This window comes from Lactuca saligna, chromosome 2 (assembly GCF_052625555.1).
Source record: "Lactuca saligna cultivar CGN05327 chromosome 2, ASM5262555v1, whole genome shotgun sequence".
Classification (NCBI taxonomy): domain Eukaryota; kingdom Viridiplantae; phylum Streptophyta; class Magnoliopsida; order Asterales; family Asteraceae; genus Lactuca; species Lactuca saligna.
Window position 1 is genome coordinate 149,915,004 of NC_136418.1, and position 7,462 is coordinate 149,922,465.

The window sequence follows — 7,462 nt, forward strand, 5'->3', positions numbered from 1 at the left end:
CCTGCCAACTGGGATTCCAAGATAGGAAAATGGTAGCGTCGATGATTTACAACCAAGAGGAGAGGACCAGTTCAGGATTTCTGAGTCGGAGGCTCCGATCCCAAACACTGTCGATTTTCCGAAATTCAGTTTCAGCCCAGATGACAAATAGAAACATCTCAGAATACAAGCCAGATTAGCAATGTTTGTCCTCGACCATTCACCTATAAAGAGCTCATCATCTGCATAAAATAAGTGAGATAAACAATTGTTAGAGTTTGGGAGTTTTAGTCCATCGAATACCCCAGTATCCACTACCGTCTTCATCGCCAGGTTAAGGCCTTCCATAACAAGGATGAAGAGGAAGGGAGAGAGAGGGTCTCCCTGCCTAACTCCCCTAGACATTGTGAATTCAGAGGTTGGACTTCCATTAATGAATACCAATGCTCTCTTAGACTCTAGGCAATTCGGAATCCACTTTCTCAATTCTCTCCAAACTTCATTTGATCAATGATTGAGTCAAGGAAATCCCAATTCACACAGTCAAATCCCTTGTTGAAGTTTGCTTTGAAAATGAGCATATTTCTTTTTTTATTCTTTGACCAAGAGCATAGCTCATTGACTATTAACGGACCTTCCAGAATATTTCTGCCTTCAACATAGGCCGATTGCACCTCATCAATAACGATTCCAATAATTTTTTTAACCTAATTTCCAGCAATTTAGCAATTATTTTGTATAATGAACCAATCAGGCTGATAGGTCGAAAGCCAATTTGGACAAATGTAAAGTAATAAAAATTTCCAATAAAAATCCAAGATCAAATTAAATATGGAAAATAATTCGTACATAATTTTTTCTTCATATGTAATAATTTATGTCTTAAGGGATTGTAAAATACATCATTTTAAAATATAAATTATTATATATGAAAAAACTTATACAATCGAATAACAAGGGGAAGAAAGAAAATTGATTGAAATACGAAGAAAATATAAGAAATTAATGTCTTTAAATTTCATTACAAAAGGATGGCGAAAAATAAAAGGAAATGAAAGGAAAAGTTTTCGTGGTAACTTTCTTGAAAAATTTAGAGAGAAATAAACAAAACATTTAAATTTTCATTTCATTTCTTTCTAATTCGAATATACAGAATACAATTTTTTTTGTATTTTCATTTTTTTCCTCTGGGATAATGATTTAAAAGAGTTATATATTTTTCGATTTGTACACATTTGATCATTGAGTTTTTTTCGTCCATATTTACCCCTTCAACTTGTTAAACTGTGCACATTTAGTACTTATGACCAGCTACTCCAGGTTAGCCGGTAAAAATGATTAGCCAGGGTAATATATTTCTCAATTTGTACACATTTAATCATTAATATTTTTGTACAACTTGTATTTAGATTGCTCCAATTAAAAAGTGATATATTTTTACTTACGATCTTTATATTCATACGTTTTTTTATGAATACTAGATTTTTTTTTTTTTGTTTTTTATAAAATCATAAGTAAAAATATATTACATTTTAACAGAAGTAATCTTAACGAAAGTTGTAGTATACTTAAACAATCACGTGGATGACGTTCTTAATACAAGACCTATGCAACCAAACAGTCGAGATCGCGATGGACATAAACATCAACAACCCCAAACACCTCATCAATGATTGTCACATTTAAGATGTTATGAGAAAAACCAAAAAAAGCGTTCATGCGTACTAAATGAATAAAAAAACAAAAATGATGTATTTTGAAACAAAAAAAATAAAAATTAAGGACTAAATATGTAGAAAAATATTAATGATTAAATATGTACAAACTGAGAAATATATTACTCTATTAAGTCATTTTTCCTAAGGGTGTTATTCGGTCGGTTTTTTTGGTTTTTGGTTTATATAGTTTGGTTGTATCGGTTATTTTACATCTTAAAACTAATAATAACCAGACCAAATAAGGTTCGGTTTAATCGGTTTTGATTAATTCGGTTACGATTTATTTGGTTTGGTTTACCAGTTAAATCAAATAAAATTTTGCATCTAAAAACAAATATTAAACTAAAAGAAAAAAAAAACTTACTGAAGTTTTACCAAATGAATAAAAAACACTAATACACAACATATTATATTTAGTCTTTTATGATATATTGCCTTAAGGTATCGATATAACCACACAAGTTGTAGATGCGTTAATATAGCTTTAGACATAGATGAAGATGAAAGAAATGACCGAATGTTAATTGACATTTGGCTATTTAGTTGTTGCTCTTTAATATAATATGTAAACAATTATAAATTTATAATGGTTAATAACTAAATAATGAGTTATGAAAATATTTTTTAGTAACCATCCATCAATTTAAATATAAAATGTTAATTTATATATAAACTATAAAAATATATAACAATTAAATAGTTTTTTTCGGTTTAACCAAAGTCATGAAAATTTAACCAAAACCAAACCAAATAAGGTATCCTTATTCGGTCAACTAAACCGAATTAACCGAATAACCATATAACCCGAACCAAATAAATCAAACATCATTTGGTTCGGTTTAGTTATTCGGTTTTGGTTTTTTGTCACACCCTTAATTTTTCCTGGTCAAACTGGAGTAACCGGTCATAAGGAATGAATGTTTACAATTTAACAAGTTGAATGGGTAAATGTGGACGAAAAAAAGTAACTAAATGTGTACAAATCGAAAAATATATTACCTTTTTAAGTCATTATCTCTTTTTCTCTCCTTATTTTCTTTCTATTCATTTCTTTTCTTTGTTAAAACTTGAAAACCAAGCAAAAATAATACATCGAGTCTTCGATTCGAGCGAGTGTAAAAACGTGGACAAACTGAAAATGGGCGTGTAAACCAGGTTTGCTTAAAAAATAAGGTTAATCAATCACATGCATGATCAGGATGTGGTAGTTTATGTCCGTCTTTTGTGAACGTGAATCTCACAGCACATAAGTGTATTTTTTTTATACATGTTATTTCGGGTGGTTAGAGAATAAATATAGCACGTGCTATCACGACACAAACATCACTCATTTGGTAATCAAACTTTTTTTTACATTAATATATGTCTTTATTGATTGTGATTTATTTATATTTTCTTAATTAATTAGGAAGTCCTTTGATAAAATTAATTTTGAAGTAGTTAGATGTAACCTAAGATATTGTTTTTAAACGAATTATTTCCAATGTTATTTTTTAGAGAAAACATCACAAATAGTCCCTGTGGTTTTTGAAAATGTGAAGTTTAGTCATCGTGCTTTAAAAACATCATAGATGGTCCCTGTGCTTTCAAAACTTTTGACGATTGACCCTTATTGCTAACTCCGTTAAGTTTTGTACGTTTACTTAAGAACATTTTCGTCATTTCACTACCATTAGGACCATTTATGATGTTTTCTCTATTTTTAAAGAAAAAAAATGAATATAATTATTTAGAATATATAAAAGTCTCTCTCTCTCTCTCTCTCTCTCTCTCTCTCTCTCTCTCTCTCTCTCTCTCTCTCTGAAAGAAAAAAAAACATAGCCATACCCCATTTTCATCTTCCTTAACCCTATACAAACAATAAAACAATCACCATCTTCGTCAACCCCGTATCAACTCCTGTTCTTCAACAAATCCCAAATATGACAACCAAAACTAAACAACTTGAAAAACACCAAAACTTAACTAGTTTTCAAAATAATACAATCATACGTCAAGTAGGCCTTGTGTACACAGTTGATCTCAGGAACAACAGGCTGCCTCCAGACCTAGGCCCAAATCCAAGATTAGTAGTTTAATTATCGGTTGGAGTTACTTTTTTTGTTGTGCTTGCTTTTGTTTTATGAAGGTTGAAGAAGAAGAAAAGCATGTAAGATGAACATGAGGATGAAGAATCTGGATTTGATATTGAAATGAACAATGAATTCGAAATGGGTACCGGGACTAAAAGATACTCTTACCAAGAATTAGCCCGATCTGGAAGGAGATCGTCGGATACTCTGTCTCCAAGACGTCTATTGAGATGGGTTCGACTATGATGGTGCAGATGGGAGTTGTCTTTGACTCAGGCGGCATGTTCTTGTACCTTCGGAACCTACCCTCTAAAAACGTCGATGAACAGATGCAGGGCTACAATAATTTTGATGAAACAATGAAGGAGATTTGAACCAAAGTTTCAATTGTTTTTCAAAAAATAATCAGCATAACACAGAAACCTTAAATTGTGTGTCTGTATGTGTGAAATTAGAATAAAAACTGAAAAGAGATTCTTTTCTTACTTCATCTGATAGAATTTGATCCAAAGAGTTTTCAGAAGGAAGTTCATATGGTTTTTGGTTTCATCGAAGATTTTCATGGGCTAATTTGATTTTCATTGATTTCAATGGGTTTGTTGACATCACTTTAGGGAAAGTAGCCATGGTGAAGGAATGAAAGAGGAAATGGGCAACGGTGGAGAGAGAGAGAGAGAGAGAGAGAGAGAGAGAGAGAGAGAGAGAGAGAGAGAGAGACTTTTATATATATATTAAATAATTATATTTCATTTTTTCTTAAAAAAAAGAGCAAACATTATAAATGGTCATATGGTAGTGAAATGATGAAAATGCTCTTCAGTTAAAGTACAAAATTTAACGGAGTTAATAATAAGGATCAATCATCAAAAGTTTTGAAAGCATAGGGACCATCTATGATGTTTTTAAACTATCAGGACTAAACTTTAGATTTATAGAAACCACAGGGAACATTTATGATGTTTTTTTTTTTTTTTTTTTTATTATTATTATTATTATTATTTTTTATCATTTTAGATTAGAAAATAAGATATTGTTTTAAAACGAATTATTTCCAATGTTATCTTTTTATCATTTTAGATTAGAAAATATTCGATAGTTTACGCTTTAATCCTAAATTATTATTTTTTTATATCAAATGATATATTACTGGCCAAAACTTTGAAATAACCTCATTTGATTCGTAGATTTATCAGTATCTTTTTTTTGTTTGTTAATTAGATCAAAATATTAATACTTTTATAAAGATTATCCTATTTTTAAAGCAGTAACCAAAATATGGAATTTTTCTAAAAATTGCTCTTGAATTAATATTATTATTATTATTCTCAAATCATTTATAAATGCAACACATCTTTTTTATTATAACTACATGAAATACAATTATCGATAATTTTTAGGAATTGAATAGTGGACTAAGTACTTTTATATTGCTTGATTATCATTTCAAAATCTCTATGTTCCTCTTATGCATTATTATCTATGCCATGGTGATATACACTATGAAAATGTTCCTCTGATGTTGGTGTTCCTCTTATGTTCTTTAACTTAACTACCATCTAACCTACATACCTCACCCGGTAACAACCAACGACTAACATACATATTTCGAGAGCAAAAAGTGAGCTTTGAATGTCATTTTAAATAGATAATAACTATTTACTCCCATTTATTTAAAACATCATTCAATGTTGGCTTTTCACTTTTGGTGGATGTGTTATCCGATGGTTGTTATCATGTATGGGATGGAGGTTAAGTGATAGTTTAAAAAATCAAATGCGCACTCATATAGTGCATTTTATCATGACATCCATAATGATGCATAAAAAGCAACATAGATAATTTGAAGTTGTCAACAATAGATATGTGCCACTTACTCTATATTTGATTCATAGAAATTATGTAGCGCCCCGATTCCATGTATGAATTTAAATAAAGAATAATTGGCCTTATGTCCTACTCGGCGAGTTGGTTGCCCTACTCGTCGAGTAGCAGCGAGAATAGAACGCGTGTTTAGTGACCTACTCGGCGAATCCACTAAGGGACTCGGCGAGTAGGAGCTGGCAGATGAAACCGTAAATTCTGGGGGTTTTACACCCTATTTAAAGGATCATTGGCCTCCACCAGTCTCCCATTACTGCTTCTTGTCCCTCTCAAACCCTAAATCGTGTGTGTGTTCTTTGGTGTGTTCAAGCTTGGAGGAGTAACCTTGGAGAAGGAAGCACTTGAGGTAGCAAGGAAAAGCAAGGCCAGGAACTCGTGGGAAGCTAAGGGATTTCCTCAGTCATCACTCTCTAGAAGGTATTAGGCTGTTCCTTAAGCTCATTTCTCTTTTAAACTATCTTGGATGGGTGTTATGGAGGACTCTCCATGTTTAAGCTAAGATCTGAAGTTGTAACTTCAGATCTGGACTTCCCTTGACCTCTAGATTCATAAAGTTCCCAGCTTGTTCAAGGATGAGACTCTCCCAAGGTGTAAAACTCCATTAAGAGCTTAGGTTGATCATTTAGGGCCTTTAGAGCCTTGCATGTGCGTAAAGTTTTCAACTTTACGTGATAAACATGCCTTAGGAGCTTGGATCTGTAATCCGGTACCTTGCCATGGCTTAAAAAGCATCTACATGGATTAAGAACTGCAAGGACTCGGCGAGTCCGTTGAAGATGGCCGTGAACTCGGCGAGTTCGTTGAAGATTGCCTTGAACTCGACGAGTTGTTAGAAGACTCGACGAGTTGGCTAGGTTTTCTTCCAAATCTTGGCCACGTATGAACTCGACGATTTAAAAAGGGAACCTCGACGAGCCAATCAAGGATTTCACGACTTCTCGAATTCAGGAAGAACTCGGCGAGTCGATGATCTGCACTCGGCGAGTCGAGTCAACATAGACTGTTGACTCTGACTGTGGACTTTGACTTGGACCATGGGTTGACCAGTTGAATTCTGTTGGTTTCTGGTAATTGGGAGATTTATGGAAATGGTTGTATGGTACATATAGGTGGTGGAGTTCGTGTTGGACCCGAAAGTTGAGATTTCTTATTTCCGACGACAGTTGCAAGGTGAGTTACCCTCACTATACTAAGGTGTCTAAGGCACCAAGGCCGGCCCATTGGATATGATATCTTAGTAGTTGTATTATGTTGAGTATGAGTTAGTTATGCATGCTAGAGGGTAGGTCTGTAGGACTACATGTGATACTGATCGATTGCTTGTATGTGCATTATCTGTTACATGTTGATATGTTATGTGGGATGGGTTGAGGTTGTACTGCTCTGTGCGGTAGCCAACAAGCCCTAAAGTATTCCAGATATGAGCTGAGGGCCCGGTAGGCATTCCAGACTCATACTGAGGACTTGGGAGCATTCCAGATATGAGCTGAGGGCCCGGTAGGCATTCCAGACTCGTACTGAGGGCTCGGTGGCAATCCAGATGTGAGCTGAGGGCCCTGTAGGCATTTCAGACTCACACTGTGGGTCCAAGGGTATTCCAGTCTGTAAAGATGTGGACCTGCTATGTGCGTTCTGGTCAGTTTGTTATGATATATTATGGTGTGACAAGGTTATGTGGATTGTATGTGTATTGGTATTTTGGGGGTAACTCACTAAGCTCTCGGGCTTACAGTTTTAGTTTATTGTTTCAGGTACCTCAGGGGATCGCGACAAGGCAAAGGCAATATCGTACAACTCCTCCTATTATGTTAT

General features: G+C 33.9%; 1 long non-coding RNA gene across 2 annotated transcripts; it reads right to left on the reverse strand.

The window, feature by feature from the left end:
* Nucleotides 1-3,413: 3,413 nt before the first annotated feature.
* LOC145032051 (uncharacterized) lies at nt 3,414-4,435 on the reverse strand. Of its 2 annotated transcripts, XR_013677068.1 has the most exons (3): nt 4,256-4,435; nt 3,938-4,106; nt 3,414-3,745 (listed from the first exon to the last, which is right to left on the reverse strand). It is a non-coding gene; the product is annotated as an uncharacterized LOC145032051 (long non-coding RNA). The 2 variants fall into 2 exon arrangements; XR_013677067.1 differs by having other exon boundaries at nt 3,414-4,106.
* Between the last annotated feature and the right edge of the window lie 3,027 nt (nt 4,436-7,462).